This window comes from Nelumbo nucifera, chromosome 2, assembly GCF_055504915.1.
Source record: "Nelumbo nucifera cultivar China Antique chromosome 2, China Antique-T2T, whole genome shotgun sequence".
Lineage (NCBI taxonomy): Eukaryota > Viridiplantae > Streptophyta > Magnoliopsida > Proteales > Nelumbonaceae > Nelumbo > Nelumbo nucifera.
The window spans coordinates 47,065,739-47,084,693 of NC_142650.1; positions in this window are offsets into that span (position 1 = coordinate 47,065,739).

Below are 18,955 nucleotides of genomic sequence, written 5' to 3' on the forward strand. Positions count from 1 at the left end.
TGTATATATTACATATTCACACTCTTTTCAAATGAAGCCTTAAGACACAGTTTGGAAACAGTATAAAATAATATATATATATATATATATATATATATATATATATATATATAGAATGTAAAACCTTGTATTATATATTATTTTATATATATATTTGTATTTATATTTTTATTAAATTGAGCCTAAATTACATGATTGATGAAAAGTCCAAACAGCCAAAATTGGCTGCCCATCCGTAGAGGAGGGTGGTCCATTTCAACCTGTTTAAATAAATTATTTTAGAATGCTTCAAAGTGCTGAAGCAGTTTAGTTACGTTGAATCTTCAGCTCAGCCTCCCAAATGGGCCCTTGTTCGAAAAGATTGAAGTAGACAAGTTGGAATGTGCTGATAAGTGATAACAAGATTGTGTGCAAGCACTGTCACGATTGAATATTGAATGAATAAACTATTATTATACACAGCCAGCCTTGTTAACAGTAGACGTCCGATTTGACCCATTCAAATGACTGACGATTTGATCTCTAATAATTTTTATTTTTTCACCAAACATGTATAGCTTTTAAGCTATCGATATCGAAAAGCCAAAGGGGGAATAAAACTCGTAACTTGTTACAATGATCGTTTACCACAAGCCTTCGGAGTTTTGGACTGCATATGTATTCTCTCAAGGCGAAACACTGCATATGCATAATATTTGATAGATTATCAAATTATTAATAAAAAATAACAAGTGGGGCCAGCATTTAAGATTATCAAATTCCACGAAAACAAAGCTTGGCGTAACGAAGAAGCATTTAATTATTTACCAAAAAATAAAGAATAATGGTAACGAGTAATGACAAATACGAATCGTAATGAAGGTGAGTGTGCTCATTTCAATTCATTTTAAGGGCGGCAATGGTACTTGGTAGGATGGATGGTACCTGGCTACCTAGCCAAGCCAAGCCAAGCCAAGGCAGGTCACAGGTGGCCCGGAAAACTGAAAATCCCAAAACACGGCGGAACCCAGTTTCCTGTTTATTATTGCTTGTTTGGATTATGGTTATGATGGACGATTGATTGTTGATGTTTAAAAAACTATATATTACTACATTTTCAATTGTTTCTTTTTTCTTTTCTTTATTATATTATATATTTGGTTTGGGTAGGTGGAGAAAATTTCGTTTTGCTTACTAGGGTTGGGTGATCAGATCAGATTAATGTGGTTGTCCAGGTCCAGAGGTGAATAGGTCCATTGCTGCGCGGCTGAATTAGCTTACATTACCAGCCATATTTGATTATTTTCCCTGCTGAAAAAGCAAAAGAGGTTGCACACCAATGACTAGCGACCCATGACCAATAACCCGGTTTACCTCTATTTGTAACTAACCATTATCACTATCATCATTTCTTAAACAACCACTATCGGTTAGACCAAAATATGGTTCGCGGTTTGAGTCTGGATCCGCCGCTCTTAACTTGCATTTCCTTCCCTTTCTGATCCGCTACAATAAATAAATAAATAAATAAATAATCCATTTCTGACATTTTAGTTTCAGAATTTTCCTCATTATTATTTATATGTGAAATGTAGTTGGGATATCAAATTCAAATGTCAAGAAACTAATTCTTACATTTAGATTGCTTTCCTTTGTTTTCATTTATTTTTAAATTCCCATATCAACAAATATATATATATATATATATATATATATATATATATATATATATATATATATATACGAATGGTGCTTTTCTTTTGAAAAGTAAAGATAATTTTATTTTGATTCTTTTCAAAAACATCAAAATAGAATTTCAAAATTGCAATATAAACACAGTTTGAAAAGAATATAAATACAAATTTATCGAGTACAAAATCTTGTATTTGCAGTATAAGCACAGTTTTGTACAAAAACCTTAGCTATGGTAGCATGAATTCATTGGAATGCAAGAGCATACTCATCCAACACGTTAAGGACAATTATAGAGCTTCAGAATCACCTTCGACCACAATATTTCCAGACTGGGCCAATTGAATACCCTTGAGACAAGCCATCGTTTTAAGCTTTTAACAAAGGATTGTTAAGACAATTAGAACGGGTTACATAACCAATCACAAGTGATCACATCTTAAGGAGGTGTTTGGAATCAATGCTATTTTTTAAGCGACATTTTAAGCATGTTGTCTTCTCAGATTTTTTATATGGTACCATTGTTGTTGCTGTCAAATAGACATTTTTCAATGTCATCTGAGCTTAATGTTGCTATCAATAGTAGAAAAAATGGTATTTTCTCAAACTACACCTTTCTTGATTTCCATTTTTCAAAGCATGGTCTGAGAAAACATTTTTCAGAAAAATAACTAACCAAACAGTAGATGTTTTTTCAAAAAAAACAGATTTCTGATGTGACATTAATGTGACTACCTTTTATGAGGAAACAGCATTGATGCCAAACACCTATTAAATGTATAGAAAGCTGGCGCATTCAGTTGATGAGATCCCTAGTCTTTTAATTCTTTAGCCCATTTTACACGTCTTTTGAAAATAGAGGTGCAAATAAGGTCAATCTTGATCTGATCCGAATCCAGATTCAATCTTGTTTTATTGAATTTGAATATCCTTCGTCTTTGGAACAGATCAAACAATAGGATTTGATTGAACATTGGATTGGATTTGGATCGCCCCTTATCCAAATCAAAAGAATCTGATCCGAATCATATGATATATATAATTGTGCATTTTTTATAAAAAAAGATATATATATATATATATATATGATAAAAATAATTTGCATTTTTTGTTTTTCTTTATATAGATTATTATATTTTTCTTTTTAATAATTTATTAACTTTTATAGAAATTAAATTGTATTGAATTAGATTTTGATATCCAATACCATGGTTTTTAAAACCGAATCGGTTTGGGGTCCGGTTATCAGGTCGAACGGTCCAACTGTTCGAACCAAATGCTTAACCTGTTCTGACAAAAAAATTAAAAGAATTTTAAAAATAAAAAACGGTCAAAACCATTCGAACGATTAACCACCCAATTCAGTGGTTCACTGACCAAAATCAACAATTTTGAAGAAAAATCCGGTTTTTGGGGGAAAGCGGAACCAATCATTTAACCGATTCCCAAATTTTCTGATCCGACCATCCAATCTGGTCTGATTTTGAAAACCATGTCCAACAACCTTAACAAATTCAAATTTGAATTGACCTTTGAGAATGATTGAGTATAAAATTTATATCATCAGATCACATTTGAATAAGAGAAAAATGCACGGAAAAAGAAGTATATTCATGTATAAGATAGCGCTTTTTGTACGATGTGCAAACTCGACCTGAAAATGTTTTCTTTTCTTCTTTTTTTTTATGTGAAAAAAATGTTCTCTTTTCTTTTATCATGTTTTTGATAACTGACGAATAGTACCCCTAAAATTTTGTGATATTCTTTTATTTTTAACTTGTCGAAGACGTTAGGTGGGATTAATCACCGGGTTGGCTTGGACTTGGATTTTCATCAATTCGGACATATAAGAAATGGGCTCGGCTATGATGCCAAAAAACATGATACAAAAAAAATATATAACTAATTAATCGGTATCATAAAAAAAAAAGTGTTTGATTACCATTTTTAATGATACCGGAAAATATATGTACGTATGCATGTTAGGCAAATAAGAAATTGCATCAATTAAAACTGAATCGTAATTCAAAGAATCTAACAACCAGAAACCGATTATCATTCCACTTAACACCACAATTTAAGTTTTAACCGTATGAGCAACCATTGGGTATCTTAGGGATGGCAGTATTATCATCCCCTCGGGTGGGATGGAGATTGTTTTGGCGGGGTTGGGATGGGAACGAGGTTAGTAGGAATCCCCGGTCAGTGTCGGGGTCAGGGATGGGGATTGAGGTCCCCGCCCCACCCTGACCTCGATTACATGTACATATATATTATATATATTATTATATGATTTATATTATATATATTAAAATATATTTAAAAATTATTTATAACTTAAAATTTTTATTTATTTTTCAAAAAAATACTGTTATTTAAAACAATTTCAGGGATTCGAGTCCTTGCGAGAAATCCATTTCCATCGGGAATTGGGGATGGAGGACAAATTTTATCTCTGATGGAGATCAAGAACGAAAACAGAATTACTTTTGGAAACAAAAAATATTATCCCCGCCCCATTGCCATTCCTGCCGCATCTCTACTCTTCGGATTCAAATCAATACATGACTAAAATTTACGGACTCTAGCTAATTAAGCCCCATTCGTTTGTAGGTATCTCGTGAGTAAGTTGATTAAACAGATAATTGACCAGTTTCTCCGCATTCTCACGCCAGTCTAACAAGTCCCACGAAAAAAAATGAAAGTTTTTAGAGAATATTGGTCTGAAACCATCCGTTAAAAATGTTAATCCTCTCCTACCTTTTTCTTTATCTTCATCTAAATAAGTGAAATTATGATCAAACACAGGCACCAAAAATTATTCGAACAACTTTTGGTCAGAAATCATTCGTCCAATTAAACGCATTACCCCAAAGTACTGATAAATGAACTACGCCTTAATAGGATGTAGAATTAATCCACCAATAGTTTGCACGGAATGGCCTCCGCAATCAATCGTTTTCATATTATATTTTCTATAGGACGTTGGTAGAAGTAAAGAAGCAATCTTAATTTGTTTTGATCCGAAAATGTCTAAAGCGTTTTAATACTGTTTTTTTCTTTTTTTTGGTTAATTTGGAACCTCGGAAAACATTTATCATCGAAGAAAAAGGAAAACCTACGGACGAAATTTAGCTAATGCTGGGGAATTGTGCTTGGCGTCCACTGAAGGTAATGTGTATGTAGACTGCAGATTAGAGTCAACGGAGCAATGAAAGGGAAAGTGCAATAGACAAATAATTTTGGTGGATGTGTTTGGATCGTTTACAAGCTCAACTTAATTTTCTGGTTGCATTATCTATTTAATCAATTGGGATCTGCACCTCACAGAGCGCTTCTCACCTCGATCTCATAGCCACATTTCCACCGTGTATTAAGAATATCCTGCTGCTATGAATGATAAATATAATTAAAGGAAATGTTTCCCATGTGCAGCCAAAACATGCTTTAAGTTCGGTATGAGGAACGCTTTATATATCCGGACTCCCATTTAATTGTGTCATTGAATTGGATGGAACCGAACCCAGGACCATGAGAGCAGACCACCACCACCACGTTGAGGGTGGAACCTCACGAAGTGAATGCAGTGTCTTTTCCAAATATTTGTTTTTACTTCGATTCAGACCAGATCAGTGATATGATGGCAGGGTTGTAGAGTCTAATTAGAAAAAGACCCCCCAGCGACTTTCAAGTAAAAGACAAATGCCGTGGCACCCACAATCTACTTAACCTGTGAATTTGTCTCCTTGACAATGAGAGGACGACATCATATCGTTAGTCATCATCGGCCAATTTGCACCACTAGAGGGCAGTGATCAATAAGCTTCTTTCAAGTACACTTACAAAGGTTGAGTCTCTCAGAAGTGGATCCTTCTCAAATCTCAGCTTGCCTTTGGTATTTTTGTAGACATCCATCTTGACAAAACTGCATTGAAAGCTGAGTAAGCCCATGGGCCTGTCCATGATTGGTTTTGTTAAGGCTGTGTTTGGTTTGAAAAAAAATAAGGGCCAGGGAGAGAATAGAAAGTTAAGGTAAAATTTTTAATAAATTTCACAAATCAAATGTAGCCCTTTTTTTAACTAATTAAGACCCCCTAAGTTTTATTGAATAATTATTATCAAAAGTAAAGAAAAGATAACAGTTTTGCCACGGAAACCCTCACCATGTGACGAAGAATTAAATAAGAGAAATCCATTAATCCACCCTCCTTGTATTATGGTCTTGAGATTTGCGAGGCTTGCGTCAAATCATCCAAATCTTAATTCTATTTTTCAGATGAAATGTTCAACGGATACAATGCACAACCAAGGCCTGATAAGGAATTGATTGAAAAGGAGAATACTTCTAAACAATTAAAGCTTAAATAAAAACATATATCACAGAATAAAGATCTGCGCCAAAGATATATCACAGAGTATATATAGAGTGCAAAATCTTATATTTTGTATGTATTTACACTGTATATATTTACATTTGTACTCCTTTCAAACTGAGCTTTAAAGAAAATGTTAGGTCTCCTTAAGTATTATGTAAGAAATAAGGGAATTTAAAATTGTATTTTGACTTTTATGCCACTAAGAAAAATTGTTGGAACACATATGATTAAAAGAAGGGCAAATTTTTTATACCCTTAAGATTTAGGAAATTGACTAATTCTACACCCACTGTTTTAGTATTGTCTTAAAGAACCCTTACCATTTCTGACAATTGACTAAATCCTCCTTGCAATGAGAAAATGAAAAAGACTATTTTACCCCTACAAGGATGGAGATAGGAAAGACCCTCAGGATAAGCCAGGTCATGGTGTCTAATAGCTAGGACTTAAGTGCTGATGATGCTGAGAGATTACGGATAGTGCTGAAATGGGTGAGAAGAGACCTATGGAGCTATGGAGCTGAGGAGAAATCAGATGACGTCCTCATGAGTGAGCTAGCATAACTCACAGCTCTTGTGGAGTGAGCGGCAATCCAAAGCCAAACACTCACTTGAAGGAGCCCTCCTTCATTGAAAATTGTCAGCTCAAAATGCAAATAGGGAAGTAGGAAACACGAACAAGTCATATTTATGTTTCGTTGAAGTCACTTATGTGTTCCTCTTTCATGGATATCGCAAGAGTCAAAGAAAACCCATCCTCATTTACCTCTGGTTTGAGCTCGCTCCTCTCCCTCTCTCCACTCTCCCCCCTTCTTACCAGTCTCTTGGCTCGTTTTGCACAGTGTCTAAGGGAGTAGGAAAGAAAACAGAGATGCCACTATGAGTTGTGAGAACAACGCTGGTGGAAAATTGGAGGGGAGAAGGATCATTAGTGGTGAATATTTTGAGAGAGATTTTTAAGGATATTTTTAGAATTAAAAAAAAAAAACGGTCATGTAATATTATATATGATTGAGTGTGATGGAAAATTAACAATAGGGGAGGATTTAATCAATTATCAGAAATAATAGGAATATTTTAAGACAATACTGAAACAATAGGGATAATATTAATCAATTTTCTAAACCTTAAAAGCAGTTTAAGAAAATTGCCCTTAAAAGAACATTTCCCCTTCGGCTGGATTGAGGCTGAGCCTTAGAGATAAAAGAAAAATAACAATTTATTTCAATATATCCTGTGAACTCACTAATCTATTTAAATATACCTTATTGTTTCCAAAATTAATAAAATATACCCTGTCACGTGTACTCCACTTGACACAAATAGGCCTTTGTTTCACTAACGTTTTAAGGCTATTTGCATAGTTTATCTCAAGAAACGGTGGATGGATGATGGATAATAAATTGAATAGAAGATAATTTACTTACTCGGTAGTTAATCTTTAATTAATTCTTTTTCAACACAGATATCCAAATTCAATTCAATATCCGATATATATTGAAAATTAATATTCAAATTCGAATTCGAATCCGACTAAATATTTGAATATTCGATTCAATTTGATTCGAATTCGATTAATTAATTATTTTAGATACTCAAAAAATATATAAAATAAATAATTTACTGATATAAAGTATATAAATATATAAATTATTTATATAACTTAATTATTATATATAAATTATATAAAATACTTTATATATTATATATAAGAATTAAATAATCGATCGAATTTGAATATTTAAATCAAATCAGGTCATATCTAAATTCGACTGGTTAGATATTCAAATTATCCAAATTCAATTTGATTATGTCGAATATCGAATTCAAAATCGAATTTTCAAATACCATTGACACCCTTATTTCAATTTTTGTTTTCTATAAATTAAATTTGCTTTAAGGATATTAAAATCAACACTAGCATTTTTCCACTTCCATTTAATGGAAGGTCGATTTTTAATTGGTTACAAATTGTAGGGGGTGTTTAGTAAAACACAAACTATAGGTTAGGTTTTATTAAATCCATAAAACTAAGGGAGTGCTTTTAGCAAATAACACTAAAAAATGCTAACCATCCATAGAATAACCAATCTGGGTTTTTAGAGTTTGCCATCATCTCATTTGGACATAGTGAAATGGACCTTACAAGTTAGGGCTTCAGTCTTTTATGTTCCTGATGTTGGATTATGTAATTTACATCATATATAGCTACTAGCTAGTTGCCCTCCATATGAAAATATGGAGGGCATTGTCACGCTCTAACTTGCTTTTGATGCCATCAAATTTTCTTCTCTCCTCTCTATGAAAATATGGTTTAGTGTCTTTTTTTTCCTCCTGAGAGAGAGAGAGCCTGATATGCCCACCGGCCACTACCCATTAACATATTGAACAGTCAATAAGTATGAATTTGTCTTCAATTTGATTCTTTCAAATTCTGAAAGAAAATTGGGAATAAAAGAGTCACAAGGTATGTTTAAATCTATTTTAAAACCTTTGATATGATTAACTAAATAGCTTCATAGAGGATGGTAGAAGAATGCCCAAAAGTATACATTTAAGTCCAACTCTATTAAATTAACTTTACGGGGTAAAGTGACAATAATGCCTATGCTCTGATTCTCTTTCTTTATTATTCATCTTCTTCTACATTTTGACTTCGGACACAAACCAATGGTAACAAAGTAGAGTTGGGATCTTCTTCTCATGGAGTGCTCCTCACACCAACCTCACAACATGTCCTAGCCACATATCACACCACCTCCCATACTTGTATGTTCAAATTTATGGGGAAATGTTCTTAATGCACAATGGGATGCATTGTGAGGTTGGTTTTAGGAGTGTCTTGTGAGGAGCAAATCCCGATTTGACAATGTAAGTTCACCCCAATTTGTTCACTAGTGATAAGCTCACTTTCGGATGCTTACTTTGTTACTATTGGTTTGTTTTCAATGTCCAAATTAAGGTGAACGATGAATAATGAGGAAAAGATCAAGAGTTAAAATATGGGCCTTGTTGTAAGTTTACTCTTCAGCATAAGGTTAGTTTAATGAAGTTGGACATAAATGTAATTTTTTGGAAGTTCTAAGTACTAAAGTGGCACGTTTGAAAGTTCAGGCCTAAAGTGATGCTACCCCTAAGGGTGGACACCAATTTAACTTTTCATGAGCTATTTAAGCTTAGTTTGTGAAAAGCTCAATTCGACTTAGTCTGTATTGAACTTTGAGTTGAGTTCGATCCAATAAGTTTGTTTGCTAATCAAACTAAGCTTGAGCCTAATGAAGCTTGACTCGTGATGCTCGCAAGTTTAATTGACTCGAGTCGAGCTCAAGTCAAGTTTAAACTCCAACTTATGAGCTTTTGACTCGAGTCAACCTCAAGTCTCTAGCTTGAACTTAAGCCTCAAGTTGTTTGGTGAGCCAAGCTTGAATAACTAGATATTTAGCTCAACTTAGCTCCAATCCATCCCTAACCACCCCCAAAGTACAAGGGACTCATCTTCAAATTTACCCTTTTCTTTAATATTATCTAGCCATTATTGTGTTCTAAAATCTTAAGGCTTTTCTAGAAGAACGGTCAAGTGCATATTTTGAAATCCAGGCGTGAGTTTTCATAATAAGCAACCACTTGGTAGTAGAGACTGCATTTCCTGCGGCCACGGTTGTATGACAATCCAGCGACCCTTCTCAATAAAATGCAAACTCGCCATCACATCAACTGGGGTTTGGTCGCATGTTCACATTTTATTAGGGTCTATGATTTTGAAAACTGGATCAGATGGTTCGACCAGTTGACTTGAGAACCGTTCAGACAATTGGTTCTATTTCACCCTAAAATCGCTTTTGGGTCAAAAAATGTTGACTTAATCAGTGATCTGCTGGTTCAGGTAATCGAAATATTGATCTGTTGTTCCGGATAATAGTTTTTTGCCGTTTTTTATTTTAATTCTTTTTTGAAATCAGAAAGGATTATCCATTCAAACCGAACAGTTGGACCATTTCACCTAGAAACTGATGGCCAAAATGGTTGTTTCTGGTCTGATTTTTAAAACCTTGTTAGAGTCATGCCGAATACCACCACTATTATCGGCAATCTTTTTTTTTTATTTATTTCTTTTGAAGGACTACACAATGGAAGTAGCTCATCCTCTAACCCGTAACCCCCTCAACCCAGGTGTAGGTGGGATTTGACCCCAAGTCTCTGCTATGACCAATTGGAGACCAACCAGCTGGTTGACACCTTACAATTGCAGGCAATCTTTTCTCTTAGTAGTTGGTATCATAATGTTTGTTGACCCATTTTATATATATACCAAGGTTTTTAAAAACGACGTGGAAACAGAACCGGTCAGGGGACCGGTTTCCAGATAAGCGGTTCAACCATCTGGATCAAACGATTTGACCTGTGGCGTCATAAATATATTAAAAATGAAAAAATATAGCATAAAATTAAATAAAATACAGAAAAAAACTATCTAAATACAAAAATAATATTATACAAAATATATAGAAAATATAAAAATAAAATACAGAAAAAAACTATCTAAATACAAAAATAATATTGTACAAAACATATAGAAAATATAAAAATAAAATACAGAAAAAAAAACAGAAAAATTCTACAGCTATGGTGCATGGTGATGATGCTAGGTAGATGGTGTTGGATTATGGGTGCAATTCAGCCAGCACAAGAACTTAATATGGAAACACGTTACCCTGCTCGAGCCAATATTCCTTGATTCAGTTTATTGTATTATTATGAAGGAATAAAATATTAAAAAATAACAAAACTTGAAATAAAAAGGATTTGTCGAGTGGTAGTTACTTAGGACAAATAAAAAGAATCCAAAACAACACAGGGTATGTTAATTAATTAACACAACCAATAGCTAATAATCCACTCCCACAATTAAGCAAGGTTAATTAAGCAAAAAATTCAAAACTCACCGCCGGCCACCACAGTCCTTGTCTCCTTGTTGCTGCTGCCAACTGCCAACTGCTACTATCGCAGCATATTAGAAACCCCTGGCCGCCCCTGCAAAATCATCTGCCACCGCTGCTCCTTGTTGTTCCTTGTTGCTGCTGATTATAAAAAGAAATCCATCATAGATGAAGCTCACCGCTGTCGCCGGTTGTCGTGATTCATCGTCGATTGTCGTCGGTCATGACTGCCACAGGTTGATGGTCATCTAAGAGGAAGAAAGGGTTAGAAGTTAGAACGAAAATGAACTTTCATTCTAACCCTAACTCGTAAGACTTGGGAATCGGAGGACATTAGTGTCCTTTTTTTGTTTTTTATTATTTTTTTAATCCAACGAAAATAAATTTCATAACCCACAAACCACTGCCTAGGTCTAAAGGTTTAGTGGTTTGATTGCACGGATCAGCATTTTTTTGACCTTTTCAACGGTTATTTAGGCATCAACAGTTTACAGTATAACCGGACCTGAGGGGGCTAAATGGTTACTGGTTTTTCCAATCCAACCTTCCGGTTTAGTCCGATTTTGAAAACCATGATATATACCCTTAATACTGACTGTTTGTGTAATATGAGGCTGTTCTGTAACTATAAACATAACACACTATTTGATCCATTGATCCAAGAAAGACATAATAGTAGAAAGGCTTTGATCAATCAACCCCTGTGCCTCTGCTATTTGTTGGTCATGAAAGAATTAGCAAGCGGCAAATGCCATGAGATAAAATATCATCTGGAGATATTTCCAATACACGGCTTAGATGTGCTGTGGGAAGTTGTGGGGCGCACTCTTGTGGGGGGCTGAACTCCTTTTTCTTATTCTTAACCACAATACAGGATTTTTTTTTGCCTTCAATCCAAATATTAAAAGGACATAAACCAGTACCCTACATCCTTTGCAATTCAGGCATTTTTTTTCATGGGCCGATAGTCCTCCGGCTTTCTTGCTTGATGCCCTTGAATTTGACTCTTCTTCTATGATTGCAAATCGAGATTTTAATGGTTGAATGGAATTTGGTCCAAGGATTTTCATAAAAAACAAAAGGAGAAAAAAATCCTTTGCACTTCCCTTCTTTCGTTGACTTGGATAGAGATAGAGGGTTCATTTACAAGGCATAAATGAAGACTTTAATTGCTAAGACCTTAAACGTAACTGACCCTTAAACTTACCACCCATCCTATACCAAAGCAATGGAACAAATCGGATCAATCATCCACGAATAGCTGATTCATTGATTTCTCTAGACATCTCTCCCAATCTCCCTAAACCATGACCCACCAAAATTTTATTATTATATTCGCATAAACCTCCAATTACGAGATTGATAAGAATTCAAGAGCATTTTATCCACGCTTAGTTCGGATCAAGCAAGCTAGGCCCAGGCTGGGTTCAAGTAAAGGGGCATGGGCTTACTTCCAGCCTAGACCTGGATGAACTCAAAATATTTGTAACAAGCTGCATATTAGATGACTTGGGCTGCACTAGGCCCAGCCCGAATTGTAGCCCTACTTTAATGGCAAGATGTGAGTAGAATGCTTAAGCTCCCTTATTTAATTCTCAAACCACTAATTATCCAATAATATCAACCAAATGGTGGCTTTCAACCGAGGCATCCATCAAATATAATTAAAGGATGAACATGGAGCATGAAATCCTGTCAAACATTCCGCTCTTATATTAGTTCTAAAAATATTTCCAAAGTCCAAACAAAGAATTGCCATGAGATCTCAAAACCAATCATGAATACCGACCAACCACCAGCCCACAGATCCATATATATGAACCGACCCAACTCAACTGTTTGGCAAATATCCATGATATCATCGACATTAATTAAAATGTTGATTGGATTTGGAGTGACATCATGCCCTCCGCCATAGCTTTTTTGTTTCCAATACTCGTTTAACCATGTAATTTTATTCTAAATTAAAGTATTCTTTTATTTTGCCATAATATATATCGCTTAATGAAGATTTAACATTTGCAAAAAAAAAAAGAAAGAAAGCCACTTTGGTTTCAGCATTGAAGAGAAACCAATGTTTGATATACACGTCTAAATTAAGTGGAGGGATGACTTGGGCTCCCACTTTTATTGATTTAAGATCCATTTCTGTTATTTAATTAAATTGTATATTTAAAGACAAAATACACAGTCTTAAAGTGTTGTTTCTTATAAAGTTCAATGGGTTATCAAAGGAAATCTAGGGGTGGATTCAATGAGACGTACGTGAATTTGCAAACTTCAATGGTTTCAACATTGAATGGAAACCAATGTGCAAGAAGACGGGTTTACCTGTGAAGGTGACCCAGGTATATTGCAGCTTAAGTGGAAGCCCAGATCATCCCTCCACGTCGTGACGTCGCACAATCAATCGCCTAGAAACCTTTTTTTTAACCATCGGAGAATTCTCAGATTCAGCCATCACCAGCTAAGATATATATGTGGTTTCTTCCAACTCTTGGCAGTTAAGGATAGAGTTTCAGAATCCGGATCTCCTGCCCACAAGAACTCTGTTCATGTCTACCCATAATACACTATTCCATGAATTGGGAATATCTCCCCTTGCGTAATACTATGTAGGAGGATGAGATGTTCTTCATGTATAACTGTAATGTTATGTGGGTAGATGTGGGCAGAGATTTTGTGGACAGGAGATCTGAACATGGTTTGTTTTTTCTAATGTGGCAATTATTTTTGTTTTCAAAACACAACCACCCATGGAAATGGGATTCAGTCAGTGCAAAGCTAGTTCAAACAACCACCATAACCTTGCATTGGGAATATCTTCGCATGAAATAAAGCATAGAAGTACGGAAATGTTCCCGATGCAAAGTTATACAGACTGTTCGAATGGGCCTTGCACTGACTGAAGTTGATCTGCCAACCATGTTGTCAAACACTCAATCTGGAGAGCCACCTATCAGGGCTGAACATGCCAGTGTTCAGTATAAATGAGGCCCACAGTGAGCACTGGCATGTTCACTTGTGATAGTCCAGCCAAGTGTCTATGATTTTGTCTCCAGCTATACCATACATGGTTTGCTTTTGCTGATGTGGCAAGTATTTTTTCTTTTTTTTTTTGTTTTCAAAACCTGGCCAATCATGTTGTGGAAGAAACCAGATCTGCTCCTCACACTGAACTTACAGGCATATCGCATTGGAAACATCTCCTATGAATAATAATTCATACATACGAAAAATATTCCTGATAAATACAGAAACCAGATCTGCTCCTCACACCCCGTTGTAGAACACCTCATAAAAATCTGAAATTTATGGATTCGAACACCCATTGTCCATGAGTTTCTACTTTCTACTGGATTTTTCGTTCAGCCCGTTCCTTATGTCAACACAACGTAAGGTTAAGAATTGAAGGTCATATTAAACGAATAAATCCTTTTTTTTTCCTTTCTGGTAAGCATTAAACTAATTTAATTAGTACTATATTTGCCTTTTGCTACCGACTTAAGCCAGGGGCCACGCGTGAACTAATGCAAATTAATTTCTGTTTTCTTATGGGTGACTACATGGACAGATACATTAGTAATATCTAAGTTGATATCTTGTAAGGAGGAGGAAGAAGACTTCAGAAGCCATGGACAAGCAGGTTAGTACCTAAACCAATGGAGTCAACAAGGATTTCGAGTTCGAGGCTGCATTCAAGGATTTCACTTACCACAGTGCTCAGCACTGCAATCCTTGAAGCAAATTCCTGGGGATACCAAGATAACAGACGTCATTAGTTTTGATCAGACATAAACATGTGATGTATATGGAGTAGATGGTCATTCTAATGCATGCCCGGGATGTATGTATGTATACGAGTATATACATATACAAATATGTGTTTATATGTGCCTATATGTATGTATATAATTGAATTAAATTCAAGTTGGGTAAGATCAGATAGATTTGGGCCAAGTTTAGATTATCTAAAGGTAAGCCCAAACCCAATCTAAAAAAAATGGAAGAATTAATATACTGTACCTTATTCTAGAATTCTGAATTCCACTATAAGTCTACAATAATTTAAAATGTAAAATATACCCACACTAAACACCAATACCCATTTGTGTATTGGCATCGATTTCAAACTGGCACCTATCCCAATTGTACCATAAAGCTAAGAATTCTAATGGTGAATTGAAAAGTTAATCTTGCAAAAAACCATTAAACTTTTTGGACCCAGGTCTAATCAATTAAAAACAAAAAATCAAAACTCAATTCGTTCAAAATTGTGACTGAATCGGTTCAGGCCTAGATTGGGTCCGCCCAAATTGCATCCCTAATCCAACCTTGACAAAAGTGGTAGGAGGGTAGGAGCCGCTCAGGTTGCAATTAGTCGGCCAAATCCAATGTATTCCCTAATCTTTTAAATTTCACATTCATCTTGCAAGAAATACCATATGGATAAATTGATTTTGGTCAAAGTTAAGAATGAGTAGTTCTTTGTTGATTCAATCCTCGATGTGTTTATACCAACCTGCTACGAATTAGATTAGTGTTTTGCATAAAAGGATTTCAAGATATATAATTATATTTTGTTATATAACATATTTTTTTTTATTTTATATTATATTATAATGTAGTAACATATTTATTTTAAATATATATATATAGTTTCAGTTTTTATATTAAAAATTAAGACTTAAGGTCAACAAAAGCATTTTTGGGAAAACATGGTGGGACAAGATGCCCAGGGCACCTTGGGAACATGTAGATATCGAAAGGTTACCCAAAAAAAAAAAAAAAGAAAAAAAAAATCAAGATCACTCCAATCAAACATCCAAGTATAAGGTTATGTCATCTAAAAGTCTGCATTTATGTGTTAAAAAATTTTCAAAAAGTCAGCCAGTTTTCTAAAACCAGGACTGGTTCATCAGTTTTCTTCTTCAATCAATTGGATTGACAGTTTTGGCCTTTTTCTTACCCAATTAGTTTTGGGGGCATGACCAAACCAGCTAGAGGCTTGGGCCACAGTTCAACTGGTTTGATCGGCCATTCCAATCCAATTTTCTGAACACTGGTGTGGATCATTTGGTTCCAGTCCACGGCAGAGTGTAAAAAGTGTTATTTTTTCAGTTCAATCCACACTAAGCCATATTGCATTTTGTCACCATGCTCAAATCGTGTGCATCAATCCATGTTAGAGTAGATACAATCATTTTTGTATAGTTTTACAACAAAATTTCTCAGATATTTTTTTTTTCAAAATTTTGTTTAACAAAGTATCCACACCATCCCATCCACAGTATAGAACACATTGATAGAGTGTGGTGTGGTTTTCATCTATGTCCCTGGGGCCAATGAATCGAAACAATCAAACATTTTATTGAGCTACATTACCAATAACCTCTTAGGCTAAGTGTAGAAAAAGTACAAATATAAACATATACAGTGTATATACATACAAAATAATATAAAATAAAAGATGTTGCATTCTACAAATTTGTATTTATATTCCTTCCAAAATAAGCCTTAGTAGCAGCCGTTTTAAGAGCCAATTGTTTGGTTCTTCTATGGGATCATGTATGTGCATATTCTTTTGGGATTTTATTTTTTTACTTGCTGGAAAAGGTAATATTGTGTATGATGTTTATAATTATGATTTTCCATAATTGGCAAGCTGAAAATAAATGTTCTCTTTTCATGTATCAAGTGTAGCCTGTCAGCATAGACCTTACCTAACAATTTAAGATTTTAGGTTGAATGATTCTTTGGAGATGATACGAGAGCTTATTTAACCAAATGGTTTAGTATTCAATCTTCATTGTCTGTATAATTAATTAAAATTTCAATACAAATTATGAGTCAACTTATATTTGCCTATGCTTCAAATCCAATGAGCAGAATAAAAACCTATACAGAAACCTCACCGACCAGCTCAAGCTTTTTAGGTTGAATTGTTTACTTGAGATAGCCCTTCCAAGTTCCAAGATTTGGTAAAGTATCCTTGTATTTTGAATTAAGTTTGGTGGCGTTCAACTAGGTGAGGTGTCAACCTGTTTGATAAAAATCCTTCCTGGTAGTGTTTGCAGGTGACAACCAGTTACGGAACCTTCGTATGATAAAAGATATCTTTCTTGGGGAAATACAAGAAGAGATGCAAGCTGTATCTTGGCACTCGACAGACGACAGTGAAGTTTCTGGCAACCTTTAAGGGCTGCGGATGTAGAGAGTGAATTAGAACTCTATTCCCACAATTAAAGCTTTAAAACTGATCAAGTCATCGTACCTTGGAAGATTCAATTTTGGACGTGAGTAAAACCTTTGGTTGATGAGATTCCGATCGTCCGTGATATAGTCAATGTAGCAGCACAGTGGCCGGGAAAAAGTATTTCTTTTGGGAACTTGTTTGATTAATGATCCTCTTACTTTGTTGGGAAGTCCCAAGTATGTTGATCATCCTCTTCTCTTGTTACCTCAATCCTCCAAATCCAACCAGTGGTTCATGTGTTCATTTCAACCGGGTATAAGTAAACACTTGTTGACATTGGACTTGTGTAAGATGAGATTCAGTTGCAACTTGCAACCAATGTGCTGGTTGCAAGTAGACAAAACACAATTTAATAACACATTCAGCCATTAACACAAGAAGCGAGGGGCATGTATCAGAGAATTGAATTATTTTTTGTTCTCACTTCGTTCTCTGAAAAGATGAATAACAAGTTTTTGGATGGATGACATTGAAATCTCAAATTTTTATATATCGGATCAAGTGAAGTGCCACACACAAACCTTTAAGACAAAGAAACGGAGAGAAAGAGAGAGAGAAGAAAAGAAAAGAAAAGAAAAACGTTCATAGGTGGATGGTTCACAAAGTTGGTCGTGTTGGGCATCCGACCCAGGTGCAGTTTGCAGAGCTCCATTGTCAATTGACTCGCCAACTCTGCCCCACTTCTCTCTCTCTCCAACAACTAACAACCCCTTCATTACATTATATGATATTATCCACTTCCTCCTCAGAAAATAATATTAAGAGAGAAGCACATCCCCAACGCGCCCCCCGAACACGCAAAAGAGAAAATCTGGCTGCAACATACACCAACAAACGATGCTGCATCTGATAGGAAGGTGTCAACAAAAGAGAAAATCTGGCTGCACATCCCCAACATCGCTTGATTCCGTCAGCGATGATCCTGATGGAGTCCTATAAGTCTATAGGCCCCACACTACTGTCGAGTACAATCCTATATTATTGAATTGAGAAAGAAGAAGAGAGGAGGAGAATAGGGCTGTTCATAAGAATGTCCAATCCAATTAAATCGATCAATCCGGACCGATTCAACTCGAGTCGGTCGAGTTTTCATTAGTACCGGTCGGTTTTAGGTCGGACAAATATATAAACTGATATATTAGATCGATTTTCGGTTTTTTTGTGTAAAAACCGAAACCAATCCGACCCGAATCGAACTAGTCTTCTACTAGTTTGGTAGTTCCTAGTTTGAGTAATTTCCTATTTAACTATAACTAGTCTTCTACTAGAACTAGAAGGCCCATTAGACAATTACAATTAGAATAGGCAATCTATCATAGTTTTTAACTTTCTATAATATTTTATACCAAATAGGCAACCTATTAGGCAATTACAATTAAAATTCAATTAGGTGTCCTTTTGTACAGGGGCAAAACCGAAACCAACCCAACCTGACTCAAATCGACCAGGTCGGTTTGGCCTATCAGTGGGTCGGTTTCGGTTTCCACTTCAAATAACCCAACCAGGTCGGGTCGGTTGGGAAAAACCCCAATAAACCGATCCAACCCGACCCGTGAACACCCCTAGAGGAGAAGAAGAAGAAGAAGATGAATAAAAAAACATTGAATTGAACCTTTTTCCATATTTTAGAAAAATTTTGCAATTAGTACCTTGGTCCCCAAAATTTAAAATGCCACAATCCATTATTCCAACTTTTAAAATGTGATAATTCAGAAC